At 39.2% G+C, this 16,960-nt stretch overlaps 1 long non-coding RNA gene across 1 annotated transcript; it reads right to left on the bottom strand.

The window, feature by feature from the left end:
* Nucleotides 1-6,272: 6,272 nt before the first annotated feature.
* On the bottom strand, nt 6,273-11,460 carry LOC128312694 (uncharacterized). The gene is made up of 3 exons (XR_008292313.1): nt 11,363-11,460; nt 6,815-6,888; nt 6,273-6,306 (listed from the first exon to the last, which is right to left on the bottom strand). It is a non-coding gene; the product is annotated as an uncharacterized LOC128312694 (long non-coding RNA).
* Between the last annotated feature and the right edge of the window lie 5,500 nt (nt 11,461-16,960).

Consider the following 16,960-nt stretch of genomic DNA (forward strand, 5'->3'; position numbering starts at 1 on the left):
AAAGCAGAACAAGAAGCAAAGTTTGCGGCCTCCAAAGGAACAGCGGAATCAGTGGCTTTAACCACCGCAGTGTTCCCTAGTCCACTTGCAGAATGGGACCCTAACTATTCTCAATATGAGAGTACCTGGTTTAATACTGAAAATGGAAGCTACCTCCCAGGTGGATGGTGAAAATTTGAAGACAGCTGAGTAGCAATTCCTGAGCATTTCCTGGCTCCCCCTCTTGTCAAGCAGTTCTATCAGGAAACCCATATTGGCCAGACAGCTCTCAAGACTCCATTGAGCCAACATTTCTCCATCCCTCAACTCTCCAGAATAGCCCAAGCAGTATGCGAACAATGTGAAACATGTGCCCAAAATAACCCACCTATATTAGGAAACCCATCTACACTGGGACTAAGTGTTGCCAATCACCTGTTAGCCCCACTAAGGGTGGGATTCTCCCTTTATGAAATCCTTTATGGCTGTCCCCCACCCCCCATTTTAAAGGGAATAGGGGATCTAAATGAGATAGGCAATATAACCCTAAGGCAACAGATACAGGCCCTCAGCTCTACCCTAACCACTTTACACCACTGGGTTAGGGAGAAATTACCTGTCAGTCTGACCACAGACACTTACTCCTTTAAACCAGGAGATGCTGTATGGGTGAAGGAGTGGAATGTCAACCTCTAAAACCCCTCTGGAGGGGCCATTCACTGTCATTTTGTCTACCCCTACTGCAGTAAAGGTAGCCAAAATGGGTCCATGGATTCACCACAGCAGAGTGAAGCTAGCATCTCTAAACTGGGAATGCATTCCTGATCATCAATGCCATGCAAGCTGACCATACAGAAGAAGCAATCTACAACTCCAGAGGCTCTGGGAGATTGCAGCCCGTCTTTAGTCACCCTAGAAGTGGACTAATTTATGCACGGCAGAAGCTTGAGGAATTGACAGTCCAGTGGAACAAACAGACTGTCCTTATCTTCTATATGTTTCCTTACTGTGATGCACTGTCACCCCTTGTTTCTCAATGTTGTTGTGATTCTTGCTCTACTTTTCACCATAGGATTGGCAGAGGACACCTGGGCCAGCTATGAGTATAGTAAGAGGTTTCTGTTAGCATTTACCTTCCTTTTGTGGATAGGATGCTTCGTTGGTATTGGTTGCTTCTAATCTGGACCTCTTTTGTAGACCTAGATTCCTCATCATGTGACCCACGTATTCGCATAACCAGCTCTGGTCAGGGAGTCACTTGGGCCTTACTATACCATACCCACTTCTCATGCCAGAGAAAGATCCTGGGGACCTACATACACATTAAGACCACTTATTCTATCTTCCAGATAGTGTATTGACTGGTTTCAACCCACAGTATTCGCTGAGCAAGAAGTCCAGAGCCACCCTCCAGGCAAGGGCAAAATGAACCAAAGGATACAACTCACTAACCTAAAACAACCAGTGTCAATACTTTTTGATGTGTGCTTAATCATAGTTGATGCCCAGTCAACCTTTGCCAATGCATGTGGAGGACTATCTCGGGAATGGGAATACAGGCTAAATGATAAGTACATGTGTGAACTGTTCTCAACTGGGGCCTGTTTTGGGTGTGCCTGGACTGCCCAGTCTTAATGTTCCTCCTGGAACTACATATCATGGGCCAGAGAGAAGACAAAACAGCACTCCTTCAAAAGGGGATGACTACACCAAATTGTCAGCTGGGGACCCCTAACCCAGTTAATTTTACTGGTCTTAACGTGGGAGACCCCAGATGGAGAGGTAGCTGGCAGATCGGGATATGTATCCATGGACAGGGCACAGACCCAGGAACTGTATTGTAGTTTAAGAGAGTTACTGTCACACATAATGCCATGACCCACCCGGTCTTTCATTCCTTTTATGCAGAAATGGAGAAGGATCTTCCTCCTGTCTCTGTCACAATGAAAAATCTGTTTCTGGCCCTAGCAGAGACTATAGCCCAGACTCTAAAGATCTCTTCCTGTTATTTATTTGGGGGAACAATGGCATTGGAGGCTAGCAAATTAGATCCCTGTGAACCTTATAATGGGACAGAATGCCCATTGGGGTTTGGCTCCTCAAAACCTCAACTATTAGGAAAAACTGTCTTGCCTTGTGGGGAAGGAAGTTCACTGTCTCTGTTGGAAGCTTAACATGCCTAGGCCAAAGATTTATAACTCAGCTGCCCAGGAAGCCCAATGGTGGGGGACCCCAGATCACCGTGAGCTAGATCCCCACCCCTTCTCTAACTTCCCTCATCTCCGAGATGCCTGGGATAATGTTGACACAGCCATCAAATGGCAGGCCCTAGGTGGACTATACTGGATATGTGGAAGGACAACCTATACAGAACTTCCTCCAGCAGGTCAGGGTCATGTGTGCTGGTAACTATTCATTGGTCTTTCTTCCTGCTTCCACTTGCCAGAGGGAAACATTTGGGAGTCCAAGTGTATGGGGACAGGAAGTCTCAAAGGAAATGATGTGCCCTGCAAACTGGCAATTGGAAAGATGCTGAATGGCCTCATGAGTGTATAATTCAATATTATGGCCCTGCCACCTGGGCAGAGGATGGGTCCTGGGTCTACCACACTCCCATTTACATGCTAAACTGCATAATCAGGCTGCAAGAAGTTGTAGAAATTACAACCAATAAAACTGCCAGAGTTCTTAACTTACTAGCCAAGCAGGAAACCAAAATGCTCAGTGCTGTCTACCAAAACCACTTGGTCTTGGATTACTTGCTTGCTCCTGAGGGAAGAATTTGTGGAAAGCTTAACCTGATCAACTGCTGCCCACAGACAGATGATGAAGGAAAAGTCATAGAGGTGATCACAGATCAAATGAGAAAGGTTGCTTATGTCCCAGTCCAGACCTGGAAAGGTTAGGACCCCAGGGAGTTATGTGGAAGATGGTTTTCAACTCTTGGGGGATTCAAAACCCTCACAAGTATTATCCTCTTGATTTGGGGATCTTGATTAATCCTAGCTTGCCTAGGTCCTCTGGTTATACAGTCTATCTCCAACATCGTAGAGATAATGATCAAAAGGAAAACAGTTATGCATGTGATTATGTTATGGAAATATAAACCTCTGAACCAAGATGATACTCTTTAACCCCAAATAGGGGGTCTGAACATTAAAGCAGAGAATGTGGTAGAGCCCCTCCCTAAGGAATGTGGTGAAACCTCAAGACAAGGGAAGGCGACCTGGCTATGTGTGCATGCAAGACATTCCTCATGACTCTGTAACATAGACCACCCATTCAGACCATATGTTAACATACATGGGAGAAAAAGGAGCAAAAATTGTACAAAAGGCTACATATACCTTAATGTGCTTGGGGATCAGGTTTTTGGGGTACAAACCCCACTGAGCCCATGCTGGCGTGAGGAATAAAGTTGCCTCCTGGACAAAAAGGCCTCGGTGTCTTGTTTCTCTGTGCATGAATCCTGCGACACTAGCACATTCCTTATCACCATGGAACATGGAATACCTTGTAGGCTCTCATCCTGAATCATTCAGCTGGTATATCTTCCAGCCTTAAATATATATCTACTAGAGTATGCTCATTCTCTAAAATCTTTTGATTCTTTCTTCCAGTGCCGTCTTTTATTCTTGCCAGTTATGGAATTTTTACATCACTTTTAGAAGATTCGTTTGGAGTCATCCTAACTTGTTGGAAACATCTCTTGAAATCCTTAACAGGTATTAAATCCCGTATCACAGGAAAGTGCTCACATATCAGTAAACTCCATTATCCAAATCTAGGTTCTGCTCTTGTAAGTCTAGCTTCTTCAGAATCCTGTCCCATATGTTTTCTTCTGGCTCCAAATGCCACATGTTGGCTGTATCCTATAGCTCCTTCAGTACATAATCTTTTATCCCTTAGAAGATCCAGCAGTTCTGTGGCCAGGTTATGTAGTGATTTGACTCTAGCTTTTTTTCTGATGGCAAGCTGGAAAGGGAGGTGGAGGTAAATCCTGTGAGGCAGGGACTCTGAATTTTCTTCAGGGAAGGAGAAAACTCTGGCCTTGAACTGGGAGGAATGAGCCACTTCTTCCAGTGAAGAATGTGGAAAGGGAATCTGTGGTTCCAAGGTTTTTGTATGCATAGACCCAGATCCAGTCTCAGAATCCAATTCTTTCAAACTAAGTCTCCAACCTTTGCATAGCGGATTAGCTAAGGCTGACAAGTCAACCTTCTCTGGAATTCTGCTCTTAAAATTAAATCCTGGAAGGGAGCCTGGGTGGCTCAATCAGTTGGGTGTCTGATTTTGGCTCAGGTCATGATCTCACGGTTCATGAGTTCGAGCCCCGCATCAGGCTCTGTGTTGATATCTCAGAGCCTGGAGACTGCTTCTGATTCTGTGTCTCCCTCTCTCTCTGCCCCTCCCCAGACTCATGCTCTGTCTCTCTGCGTCTCTCAAGAATGAATAAACGTTAAAAAATAATAATAATAAATCCTGGAAGGAAGCCTCAGTTTTCCTGCGTCAGGCTCAAGTCTCTTGATATGCTGCCAGTGAGTCCCTTTAGCTTTCATACTTCCCTTTCAGTTGGTGATTAATCATTCTCAATCATCTATTGTCTTTCTGCAATACACCCTGGGTACTAAGCAAAATCCATCAGATTACATGGGCATTATAATTAGTATTTACCAGATCTTATATTGCTGCTACCAGTACTCCCTTCCACCAGTTTCTGGTCCAGGATCATAACCTTGAAAGTTTTCACAAGTACATCATTATAGCTTGTTAGAGTTGATTATTACACCACCAAACCCTAGGACTTTTTATTGCCAGTGAGATGGCTAATTCAGCTCTAAAGCCCATGGAAGAGGTTTCCCCCAGCTCCTTGGGCAAGTTCTGGTACCAATTGTCTTAGGTTGATTTCTCAAAAATAGACTTTCAGAAGGAGATTTGAGTGCAAGAATCCCCTGGGAATGATACCTATGGGATGCAAAATCACTAGGATTGGGCAGAAGGAAGATTTGGGCTATGATGCACTTGCAACAAAGACCTCAGCCAATTTCACTGGGAGCTCCGGATCTGGGACAAATCTTCACACATTCACCTCTGGTGACAGAGATGTCTGGTGGCAGACTTTTATAGGCCCTCACCACAAGGCATTGGCTGTAGGCTACCTCCAAGGAAGGGACATGACTTTGGGCTTGGTGATTTCTCTGCTGAGGACAATGTTCAGAGAAAAACTCAGCTGTGAGCAGCCAGTCACCAATGCTCCCAACAGCTCAGGGAAAGGATATCTTATATCTCATAAATTTAAGAAGATACTAAGATTTTAGGTTACTAAAAGGATTAGATAATTTAATTCATATAAAGTGCTCACTAGTGTATAGGAAGCATTCAAGAAAATGTTATATCCCAACAAAATATGCTAGTGCTTTAGTAATAATACTAACCGTGACATACATGAGTTCAAACTGTATAGACTTAAATAGAGATGTGGTACTCCACATTGTATTAAGTAATCCTCATTACATTGTTTTAAATAATTCACCTTGTTACCTTAACAGTCCCTAAATAAATAGAAGTGACATTAATGAGGACCAACTCCAGAAGTTTCCTTTAAGAAAGTTTTTGCTACCATCTTGCCATATTATTTGGCAGGCATTAACAGAAGAGTATAGACTTACTTGGCCTAGAACTGCCATTCTATAGGACATTTCCAAGTCATAGTTTATAGATAAGGGTGCTTGTTCTGGATTCTAGGAGTAGTGAGAAAATTGAAGGAAAATGGAATAACTGACTCAAGCAAGAGATCAGTGTAAAGAGTTTGGGGCAACTGGGATGGATATTGAGGAGCAGTGGAAAAAATATTTATTGGCTATTATATAATAAAGAGAAGTAAAGCATTGGTATTTCAGGAATCAGGCTTGTTTGTGAATCCTGTGTCAGATTCTTGGATCTAAAGGTTATCTTAATTTGTGCAAGTTTAGAAAGTAACTGCTTCTCATGAATTGTTAAAGGAGCATAATAATCCTGCCTAGCTCATAGGTTTGTTGTAAGAATTAAATAAGACACAGTATTTAAAGTGCTTGGCAAAATGCTCATCGGTACATGGTGAGTATAAATATTTACTGGTTATTAGAATTATTATTAAGCATCTATAAGAGTAAGACCATCGACTCAAGCAATGGTGTTGATAATGATAATAAGTAATAGAGCATATAATTGAGAACTGCCTAACCTAATCTTTGTCCTCAAGGAAATCACCTCATATATATTAGGGTGCTTGAAACAGTCTCTGGACTTACCTTGATGAAAGTTCACAGTCAAGCTCTGTACTTAGACCTTGGGAGAAAGAAAATGGTACATATTTCAGATATAGAAAAATGTTTTAATGGTTTGCCTTTTAACCAATCCTTTCTAGCTCCTATGTTCCCTCTCTTGTTTGTCTCTTCCTTTAGCAAAGTGTTAAAGCCCTTTTCTTTTAATGACGGGCAGTAAAAGGGCACTGTGTTTCTGCAGGACCCAGCTAAAATCTGTTGACATTCAGCGAAAACTGGATAATCCATTAATTATTTATAGACCTGTTCACATAATGCAAGACGTTCCTTTTCCTTTTTTTTAAACAAGCCACACAATAAAAATGTTTAATTAATGGCATGTGCAAGTCTTAAGCAAAGATTTACTTGTTTTGTGGATTTAGCAAATTCTTTCAGCCGCTTCCTCCCAGATGCTGAGAAGCCTGTTTGTTTATATTCATTAGCTCTTTTAAAACCCAGCCAAGTATTAGGATTATTTTTGAAGAAGCTCAGGTAGTCTCTGAAGTAGGGGATATAGGTCTTCAGAATCTCACCTCCCACGTATAGACCCTTTATGAAACATCTGCTGGTCTTCAAAGGAGGTGTTAGATGAACTTGTCCCAGCTTACTGGAATATAGGGGAAAAAAAAGTTCCACATTAGATAGAAACTTTTATCACCTACCCACTTATAGACACATCAAAAATGTGTTTTTAAAAAATCTTCCACTGGAGTGCCTGGCTGGCTTAGTGGTTATGTGTCTGACTCTTCTTGGTTTCGGCTCAGGTCTTGATCTCAGTTTGTGAGTTTCAGCCCTGCACTAGGCTCTGGGCTGACAGTGTTGAGTCTGCTTGGGATTCTCTGTCTCCCTCCCTCTCTGCCCCTCCCCCACTCTGTCTCTGTCTCTCTTAGTGGGATTGCCCTGAATGTGTAGACTCCTTTGGGCAGTGTTGACATTTTAGCGTATTTGTTCTTCCAATCCAAGAACATGGAATATTTTTCCGTTTCTTTGTGTCTTCTTCATTTTCTTTCCCATGTTTTCTATACGTTTAAGGATACAGATATTTTACATCTTTGGTTAGATTTATTCCTAGGTATTTTATTGTTCTTGGTGTAATTGTAAATAGGATTAATTTCTTGTATTCTCTTTCTGTTTCTTCATTGTTGCTGTATAGAAGTGCAACCTATTACTGTACAGTGATTTTTGTATCCTGAAACTTTGCTGAATTCATGTATCAGTTCTAGCAGCTTTTTGGTGGAGTCTTTTGGGTTTTCCACGTCATCTGCAGAAACTGAAAGTGAGAGTTTGTTTTTGCCATTTTGGATGTCTTTTATTTCATTTTGTTGTCTGACTGCTGAGGCTAGGACTTCCAACACTACGTTAAACAACAGTGATGAGAGTGGACATCTCTGCCATGTTCTTGATGTCAGGGGTAAAGCTCTCAGTTTTTCCCCATTGAGGATTTTATTAGCTGTGGGCTTTTTTCATGTATGTTTTTTATGATGTTAAAGTATGTTCCCTTCTATACTGACTTTCTTGAGGGTTTTTATTAAGAAAGGATGCTTTATTTTGTCAGATCCTTCTTCTGCATCTATTGACAGGATCATTTGGTTCTTATCCTTCCTTCAGTATATTAATGTGATATATCACATTGATTGATTTGCAAATATTGACCCAGCCCTGCAGCCCAGGAATGAATCCCACTTGATCATGGTGAATAATTCTTCTAATGTACTATTGAATTTGATTTGCTAGTATCTTGTTGAGAATTTTTACATCCATGTTCATCATGGATATTGGCCTGTATTTCTCCTTTTTAGTGGGGTTTCTGTTTGGTTTGGGAATCAAGGTGATGCTGGCTTCATAGAATAAGTCCAGCTTTCCTTCCATTTCTATTTTTTTTTTTTTGGAACAGCTTGAGAAGGATAGGTAATAAACCTGCTTTAAATGTCTGGTATAATTCCCTGGGGAAGCCATCTGGCCCAGGATTCTTATTTGTTGGGAGACTTTTAAAAACTCATTCCACTTCTTCACTGGTTCTGGGTCTGTTTAAATTTTCTATTTCTTCCCAGTTGAGTTTTGGTAGTGTGTGGGTGTCTAGGAATTTGTCCATTTCTTCCAGGTTGTCCATTTGTTGATATAAAATTCTTCATAATATTTTTAATAATTTTTTCTATTTCTGTGGTGTTGGTTGTGATCTCTCCTCTTTCATTCGTAATTTTACCTATTTGAGTTCTCTCCTTTCTTTCTGAGAAGTCTGGCTAGGGGTTCATCAATTTTGCTTATTTAAAAAAAAAACAGCTCTTAGATTCATCTGTTCTACTGTTTTTGTTGTTTTTGTTTTTGTTTTATTTTTTGTTTTGTATTCTAGATTGTTTATTTCTGCTCTAATCTTTATTATTTCTCTTCTTCTGCTGGCTTTGGGGTTTTCTTTGCTGTTTTGCTTCTAGTTCCTTCAGGTGTGTGGTTAGGTTTTATGTTTTGTTTTTCTTGTTTCTTGAGATAGGCCTGGATTGCAACATATTTTCCTCTTAGGACTACCTTTGCTGCATCCCAAAGAGTTTGGACTGTTGTCTTTTCATTTTCGTTTGTTACCATACATTTTTAAATTTCTTCTCTAGTTAAAGAATGGGCCTGATTGACCAATTCATTCTTTAGTAGTATTTCCAAACTTTTTCCTGTGGTTGATTTCAAGTTTCATAGTGTTGTGGTCTGAAAATATGCATAGTATGATCTCAGTTCTTGTATATTTATTGAGGGCTGTTTTTAACCCAGTATGTGATCTATTCTTGAGAATGTTCTATTTGCACTTGAGAAAAATGTATATTCTGCTGCTTTTGGATGAAAAGTTCTGAATATATCTGTCAAGTCCCTCTGGTTCAGTGTATCACTCAAGACCATTCTTTCTTTATTGATTTTCTGTCTAGCTGATCTGTCCATTGTTGTAAGTGGAATATTAAAGTCCCCTGCAATTACCATATTCTTATCAATAAGATTGCTTATATTTGATATTAATTGATTTATATATTTTGGGTCTTCAAGTTGGGGGCATAAACATTTACAATTATTAACTCTTCTTGATGGATAGACCCTATAATTATGATATAATGCCCTTCTTCTTCTTATAATGCTGGATAAAGGGTTCTTGGCTGCATATTTTTCCTATTCAGCACATTGAATATTTCCTGCCAGTCCCTTCTCACCTGCCAAGTTTCAGTGGACAGGTATGCTACCACACTTATGTGTCTACCATTGTAGGTTAATGCTCATTTGTCCCTAGCTGCTTTCAGAATTCTCTTTATCTTTGTATTTTGCCAGTTTCACTATGATATGTCATAGTGAAGACCTATTGTTTTTGAATCTGAAAGTTTTCTTTTCCTCCTGGATTTGGATGTCTGCTTCCTTCCCCAGATTAGGGAAGTTCTCAGCTGTAATTTGTACAAGTATACCTTCTGCCCCTTTCTCTCTCTCTTCTTCTTATGGAACTCCTATGATATGAATATTATTATCTTTCATTGAATCACTTAGTTTTCTAATTCTTTCCTTGTGGTCTAGTATTTTTTATGTTTTTCTTGGCTTCATCATTTTCCATAATTTTATCTTCTATTTCACTTAATCTCCCCTCTGCTTCTTCCATCCTTGCTGTCACTGCATCTAGCTTATTTTGCACCTCATTTACAACATTTCTTAAATCGTTGTGACTATTTCTTAGTTCCTTGATCTCTGCAGCAATAGATTCTCTGCTGTCTTCTATGCTTTTTTCAAGCCCAACTATTAATCTTATGACTATTGTACTAAATTCTGTTTTGAATTTTTTAATATTTATTTATTTTTAAGAGAGGGACAGACAGAGACAGAGCATGAACAGGGGAGGGGAAGACAGAGAGGGAGACACAGAATCTGAAGCAGGCTCCAAGCTCTGAGCTTTCACACAGAGCTCGATGTGGGGCTTGAACCCACAAACCACGAGATCATGACCTGAGCCAAAGTCAGACACTAAACTGACTGAGCCACCCAGGCACCCCTATTATTCTAAATTCAGATCAGATACATTGTTTGTATCTGTTTTGAGCAGTTCTTTAGCTGTAATTCCTTCCTGGAATTTCTTTTGAGGATAATTGTTTTGTTTCATCATTTTGGATAGTTTTCTGTCCTTTATGTGCTTTAGTAGCTTGTTATGTGTCCTGAAGCTGCAAGCAGTACTATATTAAAAAGGGGTTATACATTCTCTATGGCCTGGACTTTTAGGAGATGCTTTTGCAGTGTGTTGCATGAGCTCTGTTGTTGTGATGCTGGTTGTTTTATCTCCCTACTCATAGTGGTGGTTTGGACCTTCCACCAGGTGTGCTTTGATTTGTTTGTCAAAATAACCCTGAAAAAAATTTAAAAAGGGGGTGGTGGTGGAAGAAGCCTTATCCTATACAAAGAAGTTACAAGGGATGGGGAAAAAAAATTGACGAGGCAGAGAATCAGAGTAACTATATGGGTTATGCCAGAGGGACAGAGGAAAATAAAGAAGGAGATACAGAAGAGGTGTAAAAAGAATAGATTAAAAATGTCTGTTTAAAAAACCAACAACCAGAGAGAGAGAGAGAGAGGAATTGACCAAGAAAAAAATCAGAAAATGCAAAACTGTTGGACCGATATCTGATGGTACCTTGAAACCGGTGGCTGCACTGGTCTGGAGGAGAGGCCATCTGGTTTGGTCAGTGTCAATCATGCTCTGGTAGATACACAATTATCAAGCATGGAGGGGCTTGGTTTGTTGTAGGCTGGTGTTGCCACTACTGTGGGGATGCTGTCCTGTTTCCTGAAGCCCTGAGCTACAGAGCCCAAGGTTGTCTCACCCTCCCCTCCAGGCGCATGTACAGGGTGACAGACCCTAGTCCAGAGATGACCCACAACTCTAGATCATGTTAAAAACTGGTTCTTTCTCCTTTTTTTCCAATTCCCGGTCTGTGTTTTTTCTCTTGTCCAAATACAATCCTACACTTCCACACCTCAGCCTCTCTTTTTCTTCCTTTGGTCTCTCCACAGAAGGCGATCCCTCCTATCCATGCCTATGCCACCTGTTTCATCTTTCCCAATTCATATTCACGCACCTATGGCCTGCCAAGTTGTCCACATGGCCCCTGGAGATGTTTCTGTCATTTGTAGTCCACATTCCTGGAATTCCAAGTCTTCTGGCCTCAACATTGCTGTGTTTGAGGGACAAGGGAAATTTGAGTCCCCCTACTTCTCTACCATGTTGACTTTTCTCCGTACCATTAGAGAAGTGTTTTGAAATCCTTGAACAGAAAATACTCTTAAATAAGCGCATGGAATACTGGCACAATTACAATGATTTCTGGATGCCACTCTGCTGCAAATATGCCATTAGATCACCAGATTATTATAAAAGGGTATAACTCAGGAGCAGCCAGATGAAAGAGATGTACAGAGTGAGATAGGGAGAAAGGACTGGGAGTATCCATGCCCTCTCCATGGTGCACTCCCAATAATTAACTTTAAATATTTCAGTTCACATATCAACATTTTATGTTTAACAAGTATTCCCATTGTCTCAAAAATTACAGGCCTACACATTTGTAGGTGGGCAATCTAAAGCCAGTTGGTTATTGGGATAAGATTCCCAACAGTTTTGTACTGTAGAGGGAAATATGATGACACTATCAGAAAGATAGGATCTCAGAGATCATCATGTCTTTATAGGTGGGGCTTCAAATAAGAAATGAAAGATCCTGTCATAGCTCACTTTTGGATCTTTCTTATTGAATTTATGTTGCTGTGTTCTCATAACTCCTTTTTTATACATTGATATTCTTTGAAACCTCTACCTTCCTAACTCAACATTTTAGCAACCAAGTTAACTTCCCTGCTTAAGTTCCTAGAGTAGCTGAAAGCCACAAGAGTTCATTTTTATTAACATCTTCCTCTTCCATACAACAACAGATTTATTTTCAATAATAATCATGAAATGAAAAAAATTAGCCAGGAATAATATCAGCTAGAAGGGGGGAAGAAAATGAAAACTGGAATTTTCTTTTATTAAGATTCATATATGTAATCATGCTAGTTAACAAATAAAAATGGTATAGTGTTAAAATAGGAAAAAGATTAATAACAATTTTAAGTACATTAGTTTATGGTTTTAGAAAAAGGGGGAAAATGTATACCTACATATTGGACACAGTAATGAAAAATAACATGACAGTTTCTGGTTTTACACCTTACCTTCTATAAATTAGTAAATAGTCTCGTCCAAATTGATCCATTTCACACATTCTTATTCAGTAGACAATATAGCCAGACTTGTCAATCTCAACCAGTATTTACTGATAGTTGAAGAACACATTTTTTTTTAATTTTAGTTTCAAAAGTGTCTTTCACATGAAGCAATGGACAAATAATTTTTTTATCAATAATCACTTTATTTATTTTTTTATATATGAAATTTATTGTCAAATTGGTTTCCATACAACACCCAGTGCTCATCCCAAAAGGTGCCCTCCTCAATACCCATCACCCACCCTCTCCTCCCTCCCACCCCCCATCAACCCTAAGTTTGTTCTCAGTTTTTAACAGTCTCTTATGCTTTGGCTCTCTCCCACTCTAACCTCTTTTTTTTTTTTTTCCTTCCCCTCCCCCATGGGTTCCTGTTAAGTTTCTCAGGATCCACATAAGAGTGAAACCATATGGTATCTGTCTTTCTCTGTATGGCTTATTTCACTTAGCATCAATAGACAAATAATTAAGAAAAATCTTGGGGGTATCAAATGTCTCAGTCCATTAAGCATCTGACTCTTGATTTCATCTAAGATTATGATCTCACAATTCCTGAGTTTGAGCCCTGTGTCAGGCTCTGAGACAACAATGTAGAGCCTGCGGGGGATTCTCTCTCGCTTTCTCTCTCTGCTCCTACAACTCTCTCTGTCTTTCTCTATCAATAAATATATGACAATTAAAAAAAATCATAAACTCCAGGATAAGTTTGCCAGGGTCATAAAATTCCATTTCATAATAAATACCAGAAAGTATCATAATTGCCATTTCTTTTTCTTTCAAATTTATTTTCAGCTTTTTAATTATTTTTTTAGTAGAGAAATTTTGAACACATACAGAAAATTTCCAAGTGGTCAAATACAAAGACATAAAGTAACTCAAGTTCTATATCTTGGTCTTTATAATCACTGCACTATTATTATTTTGAATGTGCTTTTTTAAATGCTGAACTAAACAGTGCCATAGAGCTCAGAGATGTACTGTGCCTGCAGCAGTCTTAAATTATCCTGAACATTAAAAAATACAGAAAAAAATGTGTGTAGGTTAGTGTGATTACCTTCCATGTAGAACACAATGTTTATTAAAGAATAAGTAATAAATACAAACTAATTTGGATGTTATGCCTATATTTTAAATAGAGTGATAACTGGAACAATTGTTTAAAACTTAGACTAACAAAATATATATATTTTTTCCTACGAAGAAGTATTTTATTACTGACATTGTTTATAATTACTAGTTCACAGTGATTATAGAAGGTAGACTGAGAGATTCTACTACACACCTATGAGAATGGCCAAAACTCAGAACAGTGACACCACCAAATCTGATGGGAGAATGGGCCACAGGAATTCACTTTCATTGCTGTAGGAATGCAAAATGGGATGCTTTGGAAAACAGCTTGGCAGTTTCTTATAAAACTAAACATACTCTAGGGGCGCCTGGATGGCTCAGTCAGTTGAGTGGCCAACTTCGTCTCAGGTCATGAGCTCGAGGTTCATGAGTTCGAGCCCCACGTCAGGCTCTGTGCTGACAGCTCAGAGCCTGGGACCTGCTTCAGATTCTGTGTCTCCCTCCTTCTCTGCCCCTCCACTGCTCATACTCTGTCTCTCCCGGTGTCTCTCCAAAATAAATAAATGTTAAAAAATTAAAAAAAAAAACTAAAAACTAAACATACTCTAACCATACCATCCGGCCATCATGCTCCTTAATATTTATTCAAAGGAGTTGAAAACTCATGTCCATACAAAAACTTGCACAGATATGTTTATAGCAGCTTTATTCATAATTTCCCAAATTTGGAAGCAACCAAGATGTCCTTCAGTGGTGAATGGATAAATAAACAATAGAATATTACTCAGTACAAAAAAATAAATGAGCTATTAAGTCATGAACAGACAGAGTGTAACTTTAAATTCATATTGCTAAGTGAAGAGCCAATCTGAAAAGACTACATACTGTATGATTCAAATTATATGGCATGCTGGAAAACATAAAACTACAGAGATAGTATGAAAGTTTAGTGGTTGTCAGGGATGTGGTGAGGGTTGAATAGACAGCACAGAGGGTTTTTAGGGCAGTGAAAAGTTCCATGTGATAATCATAATGATGGGTAGATCTTTATATATTTTTCCAAACCCACGGAATACAACACCCAGAGTGAACTGTAATGGGAACTATGGGATTTGGATGATTATGATGTGTCAATGTAGGTTTATTAGTTGTAACAAATGCACCACTCTGGTGGGGGATGCTGATAATAGGGAAGGCTGTGTATTCGGGGGGTAGGAGGTATATGGAAAATCTCTATACCTTCCCCTCAGCTGAGGTGTGGAAATAAAACCTCTCTAAAAAATAAACCCTTAATTAAAAAAAAAGTAGGCTAACATTATTTGGTAATATTATTGTTTTTAAATTATCAAAAGACAATATCCTCCACCCCCATTTTTGTCTGCACTGGGATGGACCTCCGCTACCACTTGCCCTTATACCCAGCTACTGCCCTGCTTCTTTCTGGAGTTTCATTGCTCACCATCTCAGAACAATTTCCTGCAAGCTTAATGATTCTGTATCACAAATACAGCAGAGCTAATACAATCTATTCTAAACCATTCTCTTCATTTTCTGATAAATTTGTCAAACCAAGTAACCATGGAAGAGGACTGTGGGCAATTTTATTTTTTTTTAAAAGAATGAAAAAAATATGCCTGAAAGCAGTAGAAAGTAGATGAGACTCAACAATAAATCAGAGAGACTGAACTGCCCCAGCTAATTCAGTCAGAAAGGAGTAAACAACTGCAGAGCCTTGATTCAGACTATTACCTTTAATGCATTAGGAAAAAGAGACAGAAGAGAGAAAATGACTAAGTAATACATGTGAATTTCACACTTCACACTTTGTCACTTAGCATAGCGTCTGCCTTGCTCCTATCATCCTGCACTGATACAACATCTGAACAATAGAGAGAGGCAGGAATAATGGGCTCCTTTTGGGAGAAATTAATTCAATGAGACATAGATAAGCGCACTCTTCTAAAAGAGAGACTCAAAAGCAAATGTGTAGAAAACAACTTGAGCTAGAAGGGGCAGCAGAAAGGCAAACATTGGGTGGGAAAAAGAATTTGAGTCCTTGAACTGTGAATTCACTGCTTGCATCCATTTACTCCTTTCAACAAAATATATTAATAATTTATTAATGTCAAGTATTGTTCCAGGTGATGAAAAATACAAGCGTAAACTAATCTCTATGATCTGTGCTCTGACCCACTGATGAATTCAAATTGTCACATTTACACAAAATACCAAATCTCCATATTCTGTACCTCTAGATGTCTGATTCGGAAGCAGTCCAGTTTTCCCAAGGAACCTCCTCCTCTATTTTTCTGTCTAGGTATCTCTGGGATGGAATGGCCATGGAGGATTGTCTGCCGTTACAAAGTCTGTTTTCCTGGAGGATTAGGCAAAGTTCAGATCATAAATGCTTTTCACACCATGCAAAGGAGTCTGGAATACTTAGGCAAAGGGGAACCACTGAAAGATTTTTAACCCACAGCAGTAACAGAGAGATCTATGTTTTTAAAGAATTTAACACTGGTGTAGTAGGTTGAATGGTGACACAGCACCCCATTCCAAAGAAAAAATAAATATATGTCCACATCAAATCCCTAGGATCTGTGAATGTGATCTTATTTGGAAAAAAGACTCTTTGCAGATGTAATTAAGTTGAGGATCTTGAGAGGAGTTTTTTCTGTATTATCTGGGTAGGTACTAAATCTAATGACAAAAGTCATTATAAGAGACAGAGGAGAACAGACACATACAAGAGAAGTCAATGTGAAGGCATATCAGAGAGATATGGCTACAAGCCAAGGGGGTCAGCTACCTGAAAAATCTGTAAGAGGTAAAGAAGGGATTCTCTCCTAGTGTCCCAGATGGAATGTAAGATTGCCAACACCTTGATTTCTGACCTCCAGAACTGTCAGTGAGTAAATTCATCTTGTCTTAAACCACCAGTTTGTGGTAATTTGTTATGGCAGCCACAGGAAACCAATGCAACTGGTGGCAACATTAAGGCTATGTTTTATATAGGAGTATGGTCAAGGACAGTCTGTAATGGAAGACGCTATTACTACAGAGCATACTTAAAAGAATATAAGCCAAAAGTTTAACTTTGGATGATGGAACTCTATATAACTTCTATTTTCCTCTTTATTTTTATTTATGTTTTCTCATTTTTATAGAACTATATGCACAAATTACTATAGCTAAATACAGAAAAAAATAATCCAATTGAGATAATAAGGACTTGAACCAAGGCAGAGAAGGCAGCACTGAGAAGAGGAAATGTTCTCTATCTATCTCTCTAGCTATCTATCTGTCTGTTTGTCTATCTAGTATTTTTTGAGGGCTCACTAGGT

This window comes from Acinonyx jubatus, chromosome D2 (assembly GCF_027475565.1).
Source record: "Acinonyx jubatus isolate Ajub_Pintada_27869175 chromosome D2, VMU_Ajub_asm_v1.0, whole genome shotgun sequence".
NCBI lineage: Eukaryota > Metazoa > Chordata > Mammalia > Carnivora > Felidae > Acinonyx > Acinonyx jubatus.